Raw genomic sequence first — 15,196 nt, 5'->3', positions numbered from 1 at the left:
GGCCCGTGTGGTCCGATCCAACAGAAGAGCTACTGGAGCTCAAATTTGCTGAAGATAATACTGGAACTGATAAAAAGGTGTCAGCATACACAGTGCATCTCAGTTTGTTGCGTATCGAGCGGCATACCAACTGAGCAGTCAGAGTGCCCATGCTGACCCCTGACCTCACTAAAAGCACCAACAGTGGCACGTGAGCATCAGAACTAGACCACGGAGCAATGGAAGAAGGTGTTCTGGTCTGATGAATCAAGTTTTCTTTTATCATCACGTGGATGGCGGGGTTTGTGGCTACTTTTATAGCCATCACCATCCTCCCCAGTTGTCTGATCACCATTTTTAGTTGTGTTGTGGTATTGCCTGTCTTTGGAGTATTTGTGATCAAACTACATTTGAAACTGCATCAGCCTTTCTTCATCTTCCTGCCTGCATACATTCATGACAAATAATCAGACCACCCAAAATAGATGATCAGGATAGAGACCCTGAAGACCTTGTTCTGGATCGGGGTAGCCTTCCATCATCCTATCGACCTCCCAGACACCTCAGGACTGAACTGGAAAGTGACCGTCTTCTGGTTTTTGGAGAATGTTGCACCCCGATCCAGAGCACTACCAGACCCAGAGCCCGTTTCACCACCAGGACCAGGGAGAAGTGACGTGAGCCCCCCACAGACCGAGCGGCACCATCCGTCGCAATGGGCAAGCCAGAGCAGGATAAAAGGGCAGAACTTGCTATCGCCCCGGAAGACGTGACCAAACGTGGATCTGGATCTGACCACCTACAAGTGACAGCTGCAGACATGCTTCAGAGCCTCAGAAATACAAACATTAATCTAAAGTAAAATGTCATTGTGGCAAGTAGCGAAGTGAGGGACCGTGAGAGCAGGCCGGTGACGAGCTATTGAACGCCAGCTGCGTTCCACAATGTTCTCGTCTCACGGAGGAGTGACGGAAGCATAAAAGGAAGGGCGACGACAGTGCAAGACGAGAGAGGACGCGGCCCGGACTTTATGTTATGGTTTTGTTTATATTTCATTATGTGTGTGCAGGCAATCGTCTGTGAGGAGCTGCCCAAGTTACTTTCAGTTTGTTTATTTTATTTTATTAAAATATGCTTAACGTTCACCGGTTCTTGCCTCCTTCCTTCCCATATCTACAAACTTCATTACAGTCATCTAATAGGCTCAGAGCTCATGTACTTCACTGAAAACAGCCTTTCCTTGGCTAGTCCTTCTGACGTTTGCCGCTGGATCTGATGTCTCTGTAGTGGTTAAATTCGATATATAAATTGTCTTGTGTAGACCTAACGGTGTTCTTTGGTCTCATGAATCTATCATTTGTTCCTGGGCAAATCATTTTGGCTGAGGGCAAAGTGAAGTTTTGTGACTTTATATATTTAGGCTATTTAACTTAATCATCGTTGACTTTGTACGTTTTGACTGAATTGCTTGCTTTATTTTTTTAGCGGATAGCTTCCTCTACCTTTTATTTATACATTTATTATGGCTTTTTTGATCCTTTAAACTGACAATAACAAGAAGAGGATTGTGTTCGCCATATTTAATTTTATTACAGTGAAGTTAATCTGAGTACATATTCACACATTGCCTAAACCACTTATTAACTATTTTCTCGCCAACCTTATAAATTGCAATCTACCTCCAGGGTTTTTGATAATTTTCACAAAAATATGATGGCCCATAGGTGCCATAGGTCCATCTTCCTCATGTGTGTTTTGATCAGGAGATTTTGTACTCATTTAGAAGAAGGCGTCTCTCCAGTGTGAATTCTCATGTGTTCCTCAAGTCTTCCTTTTCGATTGAAACTCTTTCCACACTCTTGGCAGGTGCAAGCCTTCTCTCCAGAGTGAATTTTCATGTGTTCTTCAAGGTTTCCTTTTCGGGTGAAACTCTTCCCACATTGTTGGCAGATGAAAGCCGTCTCTCCAGTGTGAGTTCTCATGTGTTCCTCAAGTCTTCCTTTATGAGTGAAACTCTTTCCACACAGTAGGCTGGTAAAAGGCTTCTCTCCAGTGTGAACTTTCATGTGGGCTTTAAGATGCTCTTTTCGAGTTAAACTCTTTCCACACTCTTGGCAGGTGTAAGCCTTCTCTCCAGAGTGAACTCTCATGTGGGCTTTAAGATGCTGTTTTCGAGTTAAATTCTTTCCACACTCTTGGCAGGTGTAAGCCTTCTCTCCAGAGTGAATTTTCATGTGTTCCTCAAGGTTTCTTTTTCGACAGAAACTCTTTCCACACTGTAGGCAGTTGAAAGGCTTCTCTCCAGTGTGAATTCTCAAGTGTTCCTCAAAATATACTTTATGAGTGAAACTCTTTCCACACTGTGGGCAGGTATAAGGCTTCTCTCCAGTGTGAATTCTCATGTGTTCCTTAAAATGTACTTTATGAGTGAAACTCTTTCCACACTGTGGGCAGGTATAAGGCTTCTTTTCAGTGTGAACTCTCATGTGGGCTTTAAGATGCCCTTTATGATTGAAAGTCTTTCCACACTGTAGGCAGGTGAAAGGCTTCTCTCCAGTGTGAATTCTCAAGTGGATGTTGAGACTCCCCTTTTGAGTGAAACTGTTTCCACACTGTTGGCAGGTATAAGGCTTCTCTCCAGTGTGAATTCTAAAGTGGACTCTGAGACTCCCTTTTTTGGTGAAACTCTTTCCACACTGTTGGCAGGTGAACGGCTTCTCTCCAGTGTGAACTCTCATGTGGACTTTAAGGTGTCGCTTTTTAATTAATCTCTTTCCTAGCTTTTGAGTGATTTTTTGTGAGGACATCTTTTCAGTCTGTGAGCAACTAAATTATTTTTCTCCAGTTATGAAATCATGATGTTGCCCACTCATATATTTCTCTTCCATTTCATTTAGTTCTTGACTCTCCACTTTCAGAGCCGTCAGATCTAAAAAGAGACAAAAAAAAAAACAGTTTAATGGCACAAAATGAACTCGGTTACTTTCGTAACCTCGGTTCCCTGAGAGAGAGGGAACGAGTATTGCGTATGGGGAAAAACTCCTTTTCTCGAGAATATGAAGCAAAACTTTATTAATAAAGGTATCTATGTAAAGTGCAGTGCAGTTGCACGGCAATAGCCCGGCGTGAGGAGCACTCTTATTGGCCGGGCCGCGGTAACTGCAGGAACCTATGGTGAGGCGGCTGAGAGGAGGGAACCAATGGGGGCGCTCCAGAGAGACCGCCGAAAAAGGGGCTTATATTTGCATACAGGAGGCTATATAAGACCCTGATTCACCATAGGTGTCAGGTTTTAAAAATCGACTGAAGCGACACCTGAGAAGCACGAACACGGCACGGAACGCAATACACATTCCCTCTCTCTCAGGGAACCGAGGTTATAAAAGTAACCAAGTTCGTTCCCTTTCGAGAGAGGTTCCTCGTATTGCGTATGGAAACACAATGTAAAACGCCGTGCGTGCTGACTGACCCAAAATCCCCAACTGAATGAGGGAAAGTCAAAAAACCTTTAGAGACCGACGCAGGCGAGCTTCATAAGGAGAATGAAAGAACCAGAAGAGTCGGTTCGTTTGAACACCTGACCGGACATAGTCGGAACTATGGTAGAGTGTAATGGTGCTATGAACGATTGAGTATAAGCGGAACGCAATAAGCAATCGTGTTGCCAGGGCTGCAGATAGAGCCCAAGACGGAGAAAAGCACTGCTTGTAAGCTGGGACCTCCAAATTGTAGAATCTGATAAAAGTGGGCGGAGAGGCCCAGCCTGCCGCCGCACAGATATCTTCCATGGAAGTGCCACATGACCAAGCCCAAGACGAGGCCATGCCTCTAGTGGAGTGGGCTTTAATGCCTGTAGGACAGGTTAGGTTCTAGACCTATATGCTAGTGGGATTGCATCCACTATCCAGTGTGAGAGTCTGTTTCATGACAGCACAAACTTTAGTGCGGCCACCGAAGCAATGAAGAGCTGATCCGACTGCCTGAAGGAGGCGGAGCGCTCTCGAGACAATGTCAATGCTCTGACTGGGCAGAATAAGTTCGCGTCTTATTCTCTCTGAGACGCAGGTAAAAGAAGCAGTGTAAGTATTCTCTAGTATTCTCTGTCCGCGGGGGTAGCACGACTGAACGAGAGAAGAGGAAGAGTGAGGAAAAAATCAGTCTGTCCGCGGCGCCTTCTCAGCACGGCGGCATAGTGACGAGAGCTTCGGCTCAAGTTCGCCTATTCACTCTAGTATTCTCTGTCCGCGGCGGTAGCGCAACGGAACGAGAAGAGGAAGAGGGAGGAAAAACTCCATCTGTCCGCGGCGCCTCCTCAGCACGGTGGCATAGTGACGAGAGCTTCAGCTCGAGTTTGTTTATTTACTCTAGTATTTCTGTCCGCGGCGGTAGCGCAACGGAACGAGAAGAGGAAGAGTGAGGACAATGTTCCGCTGGTTGCTTTTCGACGGCGGTTTGCTTGATTCCGGAGGTCAGCGACGGTGTCGCTGAAGCAGATAAAATCTTACACCTATGGTGAATCAGGGTCTTATATAGCCTCCTGTATGCTAATATAAGCCCCTTTTTCGGCCAATCAGAGCGCTCCTCGCGCCGGGCTATTGCCGTGCAGCTGCACTGCGCTTTACATAGATACCTTTATTAATAAAGTTTTGCTTCATATTCTCGAGAAAAGGAGTTTTTCTCCATACGCAATACGAGGAACCTCTCTCGAAAGGGAACAACAGACATCAAGATATTAAAACATTTAAGGCATCAAAACCAAAAACATGTTAGCTAGATCCTATACCAGATAAGCTACATAAAGAGGGATTACATTTAATCTTAAAACCTTTCCTTACATTTGTAACCATTTCAGTTCTTTAGGACAATTTCCAAACTCATCATGTTTGGATTCTATTTGTTTAGGACACTGCCAGAGGTGTTATTAAAGTAGTGTTTGGAATATAGTTTGGAGAAAATATCTAATTGCGATTTTTCTGACAAATATTGCAATTCGATTTGCGTTTTAATTTTGTGAAGTCAAGCTTCAGCTCAATATTCTTAATATTGTGTGGAACACCCTCTAAATTAAAGGAGTAACTTTAAAGGAGCTTTTAACTGCAGACCCCTCCACTACCTTGTAGTCTAGCACAGTGGTACACAACCTGTGGGCCGCTGCCCACTAGGGGGCCTCAGTGATCCTCTGGGTTGGCCGCGATATAGCTTGAAATGAATTTGAATATATTACTATAATTCATTAATTTCATTATTGATACGTTAAATAATAAAATAAAAATTATATAAATTAAAAAATATAAATTAAAGAACTACCTCAATGATTGATTGGATTCGGGGCAGCCCAAGGTGTTTCTAATCACTCTTTGTGAAATACAGACCAACCGCTTCATGAACACAGGATATGCAAACTAACATTACACATTTCAACTGGATAAAGTTTTGATGGATGACAGTTGTAATGAAGGTAAAGACGATTGCAGTGACATACATTAGGCATGCGCGTGTCCGAGGGCGATATTTCCAGTGCAGCCCCGCAGCACACCAGTTACAGAACCCCATCCACAGAACTGGAAGTGAGCGGCACTTCCCATACACGTAGTTTTCATGGATTTTAATCAGATCGATGTCTAAAATATTTGACAAAAAATCTTTTAAATAACAAGAGAAACATGCATTTAAGCCAGTGAGATTTGAACAGAAGCATGAAGAATATGTTGAGTTGTGTGTGATGTCGACTAATATTGAATCTGTTCATATCTTTCACGTTTGATCATTTGTCAAAACATATTATTTTCCTTAATATTAAATAATATATATATATATATATATATATATATATATATATATATATATATATATATATATATTGTTTTCAGGGATGAAAACTCTTTCCACACAGTAGGCTGGTAAAAGGCTTCTCTCCAGTGTGAACTTTCATGTGGGCTTTAAGATGCTCTTTTCGAGTTAAACTCTTTCCACACTCTTGGCAGGTGTAAGCCTTCTCTCCAGAGTGAACTCTCATGTGGGCTTTAAGATGCTGTTTTCGAGTTAAATTCTTTCCACACTCTTGGCAGGTGTAAGCCTTCTCTCCAGAGTGAATTTTCATGTGTTCCTCAAGGTTTCTTTTTCGACAGAAACTCTTTCCACACTGTAGGCAGTTGAAAGGCTTCTCTCCAGTCAACTCTTGACTCATGACTTGAGGTTGCCAGATAGGCTGCAGGATCCAGCAGGAATGTTTGTAGCTGCAGCTGTGGTAACTAGAGCAGATCTGGTAACCCGGATGCCGAAACACTACTGAATGGTAGATCAACATTAGTTGAGGGCTGCAACAACAACTTTTAATCAATCAACTTTCAATAAACTTTATTTATATATCGCTTTTACAATCACGATTGTGTCAAAGCAGCTTCACAGTGTCAAACAGGACAAGGCAACAAAATTTGATTTGGCTGTACAGTCGTTCTGGAGAAAACAGTGATGTTATCAGTTTATTTTAATTTATCATATAGTGACAATCAGTGTTCATTTCGTTGACTAAATATTTTCGTCACAAATATTTTTTTGCGGACAAAAACGAAACGAAAACTATAAAATAAGTTACTGATGGAGACTAAAACTATGACTAAATTGATTGACATTATCGTCAACGAATAAAGGACAAGACGAAAATAGACTTTGACGAAAATCCAATTAGAAGGCGGGAGAGATGAACAAAAGAACCAATCGGCAAAACGGAACAGGCGAAACGAGGACGAGAGAAGAGAACCAATCAGGGACTGACTTATTTGACTGAGCTCCCGGGAAGACGGCATTCAAAGAGGCAATGTCTAAAAGAGCGACAAAATGTCCAAAGCTGGGAGAAAAAGAAGGGGAGACGTGTAGGCTCACGTCACGTTTGATGACGAACAAAACAAAACAAAGTGTAAAGCATGTGGAGCGATCATTCGTGGCAAGAACACAACCAATTTAAAAAGACATTTACAAACGAGCCACCCGGACATTTTCTCAAAGGTAAATTCACAACAATGTTCTTTTGTTTATTGAGCTAAGCAAAATTGGAAGACTGTAGTTGGTAAATGTTGTAGCATTAAATATTACGAACTGAAAAGTACTGTAAAATAGCCCCTTCTTCAAGTTAGATGAGAGCACCATACTAATACATAATATTATGCTATATAAATTTGATTAATACTAATGTTTAGTATATTTTATAATGTTCCACTTGTTGACAATATCATAAATATTTCTAGATTAGTCATGTGAAACGTGACTGTTCACATCCTATCATTATACATACTAATCTAGCAATATTGTGGGGTATTTAAAACATACAGTATTGCTAGACAAATGAATACCTTATAAAATCTTATTTTTTTATCCACCTAGCTGCCAACTTATTAAATATTTACTTTTTTCACGCTTTTATTTGCGTTTAGTGCTTTAATATTTACTGCTTGCATAAATAAAGTGATTGCAATGAATAAATAATATAAACATTTAAACTATTTTCCTTTTTTAAGTCACAGCTACAGAAGTCTCCTGATGAAGGCGGTGCACCAAGCGCAAAAAAGGCAAAAATGTCTAATCAAAACATTGCAGAAGCACTGTTAGGTACTACATAGTACAAAAGCAATGCCAGAGAACAGCAGGTAAAAGAGGAGGCTATTGCAAAATGGATTGGACGGTCAGGGTTACCTCTGACTACAGTAGAAGATGAGGACTTTATTCTCATGATAGAAGCATTTGATAACAAGCTGACAGTGCCAAAGAAAACAAAGATAAACGACTGTGTGGTGCTTGTAAAGTGTCAATTGGAATTGACTTATGGACTAAAAAGGGACTGTCTGCATCATTCCTTGGCATAAGTTGTTGATTTTTTATGTTGATCAAAACAATCCAGAACACATCCTGCTCGCTCTTGAACAAGTTGTCCATCCACACACTGCCCAGTCCATTAAGGCCTGCGTGGATAAGTGCATGCAGGAATGGAGCATTACAAATGACAAAATTCTGACTGTAATAACGGACAATGGTAGCAATATGGTAGCAGCATTTAAACACACTACACAAGAAGAAGAAAAGGCTAGCTCAGATGATCAAGAGGAGTCCCCCCGAAGTAAAAGTGATTCAGATAAGAAGACTGAAGACCATCGGTTACACACTTTTATTCTTAATTTCATTTGACAGTAAGTTAATGTATTACCTCATTTACCTGATATGTCTTTACTTTCTTTTTGGTAGCTATCAAAACATGGAGATGGATATGGAAAGGATGCCATGTGTGGTTCACACGCTGCAGCTTGTGGTCCACATGCTAAACAAGGAGGCAAGTGTGAAGCGAATCCTTGACAAAGCACGATCAATTGTGAAGCTCTTTCGCAAGTCATCTGTTGCAACACAGAAGATTTTGGATAAGTGTGGCCGAATTGTGGTGAATGATTGTCCCACGCACTGGTCAAGTATATATTACATGATTGCACGACTCCTCAAAGTTAAAGAACCTCTTTGTGAAATAGCGAACGAGATGGGGTGGGACAACTTACTTTCTAGTGAGTGGCAGAAGCTCAGCTCATTGCATGAACTCATGTTGCCTTTTGACGAACACACAGACTCTTCAGAGTGACACAATGTCTATGTCACTGATCGTCCCTGCCCTCTTAGATTTGCAAATCATCGGGATTTTGCCACTCTAGCACGAAAAATGAAAGTAAATTTAAACCAGCGCTTTGCCCGGGTATTGGATTCATCAGATGAAAAGTTCTCTCCACTTGTTGCCGCTGCTTTCTTTCTCAACCCTACTGTGTGTGATACTCTCCTTGATGTGGCTGATAACAGTGTTTGGGGACGTTTTAAGCAGGCAGAGGGGTATGTGGTCCAGTGCACTCAGAGTCAAGAGACTCACCCTGATGATGATGTGGAGGAACTGAATGGACCAGAGCCTGACCCTGAACCACCATCCTCCTCCTCCTCAAGGCAGCCAGTCTTCAGTTTTCTGTCCAAATGCCGTGCAAAGCCTAAGGCAGCACCTAAGCAAGTATAAGGAGGAGCTCTCACAGCCTATTACTTGTGATTAGGGAATCCAGTTTTGGCTTGGGAAATGTGACACATTTTATCACAGATTGAAACAATTAGCATTAGATCTGTTAGCAATGCCGGCTTCGCAAGCTTTTGCAGAGAGAGTTTTCAGTGTCACAGGTGACCTAACCAGGGGAAAGCGTAACAGAGCAAAAGTCACTTTAGCATGAAGTGCTTTCTTGAAAATGAATAGAGGTAAATAAGTGTTAGTATTCTGTGGTTGAATTGCCAGCATTGTGGTAGCAAGAAGAAAATGTTGTTCAGTGAACTTTAGATTCGAAATTAAAAATGTTTGCACTTATTGTTCAGCTCAGCTCATAACATTCATTTCGTTTTCAGGTATAAAAACATTTAAATCTTTTCAAGTATTTCTGCAGAAATGCCATGATATGGGCTTAAAGGACAACACCGGTGAGAAATGACCCTAGGGGTTATTAGCAGATGGTTACCGAGTAGATCATTCTCTGGGATGGGTTTTCATGAAAATCGAATGTGAAGAGTTTTATCTCTAAAAACAGATTCGCTTATAACATTTGTCTATGGGGCAAAGGATAAGTGAAATTAAATTGCTAGTTAATACCACTAACAAGGCTCAAAATAGCCTCACACTAACACGGCAGCATAATGAGGCTCCCTACATGCAAACCGAAGCATTGAGAACTTTGTAAGAGTACAAGCAGTTTAATAAGAAGCTACTTTATTAAGACAGTACATAACGCTTTTACGGACAGGTGTCATCTTGGATAACAGTCTCCATGAGTCGAGCCACGAGTGCTGTGCTAAGTGAGCTGGTCGATAGGAATTAAGCTTGTGAAATCTAATTACATGGACATTTTTATTTTTATTTTATTTTTCTCTGTTGCATTCAGTGCTTTCTTCCAGAAACAAATGAGATTCCAAGTCCAATTTCATCACTCAGTACAGCGTTCGTGGTTTGACTCGTCGAGACTGAAACACTGACTCCATCATTCACTGATACTGAAAAATGTCCTGCATGCTTGGAGAAGATGCGAGCAAAGCTGCACACAGGGCACAATATGTGTTAGCCATTCACAATGTTAAAGACAGTTAACCATAGAGATACCTGCTTCATTTAATCACTTCTTTAGATGGAATTGATTGACTTATTTACTATGCTACATGTGACAGTATCAATATATACACTCACCTAAAGGATTATTAGGAACGCCTGTTCAATTTCTCATTAATGCAATAATCTAATCAACCAATCACATGCCAGTTGCTTCAGTGTATTTAGGGGTGTGGTCTTGGTCAAGACAATCTCCTGAACTCCAAACTGAATGTCAGAATGGGAAAGAAAGGTGATTTTGAGCGTGGCATGGTTTTTGTTGCCGTATGGGCCGGTCTGGGTATTTCACAATCTGCTCAGTTACTGGGATTGTCACGCACAACCATTTCTAGGGTTTACAAAGAATGGTGTGAAAAGGGAAGAGCATCCAGTCTGCAGCAGTCCTGTGGGCAAAAATGCCTTGTTGATGCTAGAGATCAGAGGAGAATAGGCCGACTGATTCAAGCTGATAGAAGAGCAACTTTGACTGAAATAACCACTTGTTACAACCGAGGTATGCAGCAAAGCATTTGTGAAGCCACAACACACATGTAGTGGGATAGGCTACAACAGCAGAAGACCCCACCGGGTACCACTCATATCCACTACCAATAGGAAAAAGAGGCGACAATTTGCACAAGCTCACCAAAATTGGACATTTGAAGACTGGAAAAATGTTGCCTGGTCCGATGAGTCTCGATTTCTGTTAAGACATTCAGAATTTGGCGTAAACGGATTGAAAACATGGATCCATCATGCCTTGTTACCACTGTGCAGGCTGGTGGTGGTGGTGTAATGGTGTGGGGGATGTTTCTTGGCACACCTTATGCCCCTTAGTGCCAATTGGGCAAGTAAATGTTTTTATTATTATTATTATTTATATATAATATGTTAATGATTTGGCAATACTTTGATACACAGCCAGGCTAATAAAGCTAATTTGAAATTGAAAATTGACATTTGAATACGGATCAAATGAGTGAGTTCAGCTTTGAGAATGAAACCAACCTGTTTGTTCCTCAGTTTCTTCATGTTTGACTCTCAATGTTTCTTCAATCTTCACGTCTTCACTCTCCTCTTTAATAAACGCCATCTTTGTTTGGTCCTCAGTTTCTTCATGTTTGACTCTCAATGTTTCTTCAATCTTCACGTCTTCACTCTCCTCTTTAATAAACACCATCTTTGTTTGGTCCTCAGTTTCTTCATGTTTGACTCTCAATGTTTCTTCAATCTTCACGTCTTCACTCTCCTCTTTAATAAACGCCATCTTTGAGATAAGAATAATCACAGAAATAAAAAACACATCCAAACTAAATCAGTAGTTCAGTCACTGGTAAGAGAGTCAGTGAGAGTCAGAGTTAATGGCCTTAAATGACCTGATTCCACAACAACAAACTCTCTAAAAACTACAAATTAATAAAAGATAACGATTTATATAGTAGGTTCATATTAAGACATTTTATGCTACATTTATTCATCTTTAGATTACATTTAATAGATTACACTTCAGTGAGAACCTTACACTGCAAAAAATGCTTTTCTTACTTAGTATTTTTTTTTGTCTTGTTTATAGTCCACATATCTAAAAATTCTTAAAACAAATATTATTTACTAGATAAAAGCAAAAATAATTGTCTTGTTTTGGGAAAAAACAACTCAAAATGAAGTGAGTATTTGCTTAAAACAAGCTAAATAGTCTGCTAGTGGGATGAGAAATATAATTTTTATTCAAACAGAAAACAAGATTATTTTGCTAACCAAAATTAGCAAAAGATTTTGCATCTGCAAAAAACTGACAGATTAATTTGCTTATTAAGCAAAAACTCTTAATTTTGAGTCATTTTTACAGTAATGAGTAATCAAACAAATTACTGTTTCCCTTGTTACAACACCGTTACAGTTACTGAGAATTTAATGCGATGTTACTATAATTGAGCTCCCTGAAGCGGTTTTCATCCGAACAGGCGCGCTGTCTGTCAGCGGACATGCAGCTGTGTGTGTGTGTCTGTCCGTGGAGATGCACTTTTGCGACACGACTGAAGATTGATGTTGTGACGCTTCCCGTCATTTGTGCGTTAAAATCGGTTCAAATGCAGCGCTGCCTTCCCGGAATGCAATGCGGACGCGTTAAAGTAGCTTGACGTCACCCATAGGAATAAAGTGGAGCGCGGCGCAACAGAAATGTTGCACGGACAAGTGGATCTGCACCTTGGGTGTTAGTGCGTGCGTGCGCGTTGGGAGGTGGGTGATGTACACATAACTGATTATGATAGGTGGGTGGGAGTCAACCACAACTGATGATGATGATTCATGATTGGCTTAGACAGACACACGCACGCGCATGCAACCAGGTCCAGGAGTCAGACCGATGGCATGTCCAATGACTTCAAAGGTAGCTTTCGCAAACTGGAAGTATAAGCACTACTTTTCCCTCGTTGAGGTGAAAGGTAAGAATGTTTATGTAATGTGCAACTTATGCCCAGGAAGAGTCTCTCCACGTCGGTGAACGCAAAGGATAACGTGAGCTCCGCTACCAAAGGAGGAAACAGAGCTACGACATTAAAGCAAACAAAACTAGGATTTTCTCCACCGCAAACGCTTCTCGCCCAGACAGAATTTAACAAAATAATATCTAGATATAAGCCTGTACAACAGCCATACAAACAAGACTTGAGAGCACTTCTTGTTAAACTATTTACTTTTGTGAGGAAGAGAATACTTAAAGCAGGCTACAGTATGTCTACCAGTTACTCTCTACCAGTTGTGTGAGAGTTTTCGAATTTTAATGTGCACTACAAAGAGTCTAGGCTATGTAAATTAGGCTAATATATGTATTATTATTATTATTATTTTCTATTTTTGGTATACTTTTCATAAGGAGCATAATTTATTTTTAGATTTATTTGATGGCCAGTTGGGGACTGTGCAATAAAATATTACAGTTCTGAACAACCTATTTAGTTTTATTGTTCCACTATATTACTAATATTTACAATAATGTATTGAATTTGATATGTGTCTCTCACATTGTCCCACAGCAACATTAAAATAGTGTAGATTAGTGTAGAATGTTTTATAATAATAATTTAACTTGATCAACACTGGCAAAAAATATCGAAAGTTATGTACAAACACTTGTCTGTTCTACTCATTTCAACTTACTTTAACTGGTTTTTAAAAAATCAAAATTTTTACTTATAGCAACTTTTTTTTTTTTACAGTAACGCAAATAGTTACTTTCCCTGGTAACGGGTTATTTAGAGTAAATTACTCAACATTTAAACAGAAACTAAAGGAATGGCTAAAAGCTGATCAAATAGCAATCATGCGTAAATTATATATTTTTTTATGTTTGTGCTATCATCTCTAGGAGTGCTACTGTGTCCGTGATTTGGCACTATATTATTTTGATACCAATTCTTTGTGTTTGATAAATGTTTTATTATTTGTGGATAATAGTGAATTTATTGCGTATATTGTATTTACATGTGATAATTTACTCTCCATGTTTATGATAAACTGATTCATGATATATAGAGACAAATGAGATGCATCTTTTCTGTGACACGTGTGAATGAAAAAGTTCATAAATGTTAATAACACATTATAATGTTAAGTTCAATAATCAAACATTCATTTAACTGTTCTTGGTGAAACTATAACATTGCCTGAACAGTTTTTATTGATTTAAACACTTTAAAAGCTTAAAACACAAACCTTTCTTCAGCAGAATCACAACAGATGCAGGAGCGCGGCGCAGCCTTATGACGTCACATCTCCACTACAAAATAAAAGTCCTGATCTCACGCTATAGTTTTCAAATTTTGTAAACCCTCTGAGATTAAATGACCATCTGCGTCATTCTCTTGAATATAGGTACAACAAGAAGGTCCAACCATAACACACACTCCTCCTCTCGACACAATTAACTAATCTAAGACCAGTCTGTTTTGCAGGGCAGTCAAACAAAGCCCTGAGGTTCCTGTTGGAAACGAATGTGTCTCTTGTAGAACTGATAAATGACATTAATTAATATCTTGTAAACTCTACTTCAATCTGAAGACTAGCAGTACCTACCCATGGAAACAGTGATTCAAAGAATTTTTCAGTACCAGTTCACAGTCGATGCTGTGTTGGAACTGGATTATCTCTGCTCAAACTACCAGTTGAACTACAGCCAGAGAGGGAGTGTTTCTTTTTCTGTTTTTGTTTTATCATGACATCTGGTTTGTTTGGTCTAATAACCATGGAACAGTGTTGGGCAAGCTACTTGGAAAATGTAGTGAGCTAAGCTACCAGTTACTTTACATTAAATTAAGCTTCACTACACTGAAGCTAACCCCTGGGAAATGTAGCAAGCTAAGCTACAGCAACTTGAAAAAAGTAGTTTACTACATCTAAGCTACTTTTTATTTATTTAATTTTATATTGAATCAACTTCATTCCTATCAGTTCTATTTCAGTGATCAATAAAAGTCAAGCATATAGACACACATTTTTTTTTAGTTATACAAAAACATGTGATCCATAATATTAACAAAACCAGGGGCCTATTGCACAAAACTAGGATATGGGATTAAGCTGGGATATCTTGGTGATCTTGTCATTTTTATGCAAAATTTAGTACACAGCTGTCATGTAAACGTGCCCTGAAGGCAAACTCATACCAAGAACGAGAGCGATAATGAAAGATAACTGCTTATTAGTGGATAAATTGAGCCAGGATCACCAAAATATCCCGCCTTCATCCCTTATCCTAGTATTGTGCAATAGGCCCCTGGTGTCGAGAGAGTGTGTGTGTGGGTGTGTATGTTCATCTGTATGTGCATGATATGCATACACAATTGTGTGTTTGCATTTATGCTCAATTTAGACTTTTGCAGGACAAACTGTAAATTAATTTACAACTCAATTGTGCAAAAAAGTCCAGTCCAGAAAGTACAGTAGCAAAACAATTAAGACCTGCTCCAAACAGTACCAACATGGCAAAAAAAAACAAAAAAACAGCCTGTGTGTGTGTGTGTGTGTGTGTGTGTGTGTGTGTGTGTGTGTGTGTGTGTGTGTGTGTGTGTGTGTGTG

The 15,196-nt window shown here is 39.9% G+C and overlaps 1 pseudogene; it reads right to left on the bottom strand.

The window, feature by feature from the left end:
• Window positions 1–1,560: 1,560 nt before the first annotated feature.
• Window positions 1,561–11,383, bottom strand: LOC137049415 (gastrula zinc finger protein XlCGF57.1-like; annotated as a pseudogene).
• Window positions 11,384–15,196: the final 3,813 nt, after the last annotated feature.

Source organism: Pseudorasbora parva, chromosome 20 (assembly GCF_024679245.1).
Source record: "Pseudorasbora parva isolate DD20220531a chromosome 20, ASM2467924v1, whole genome shotgun sequence".
Lineage (NCBI taxonomy): Eukaryota > Metazoa > Chordata > Actinopteri > Cypriniformes > Gobionidae > Pseudorasbora > Pseudorasbora parva.
This window is presented reverse-complemented; position numbering and strand designations above follow the sequence as displayed.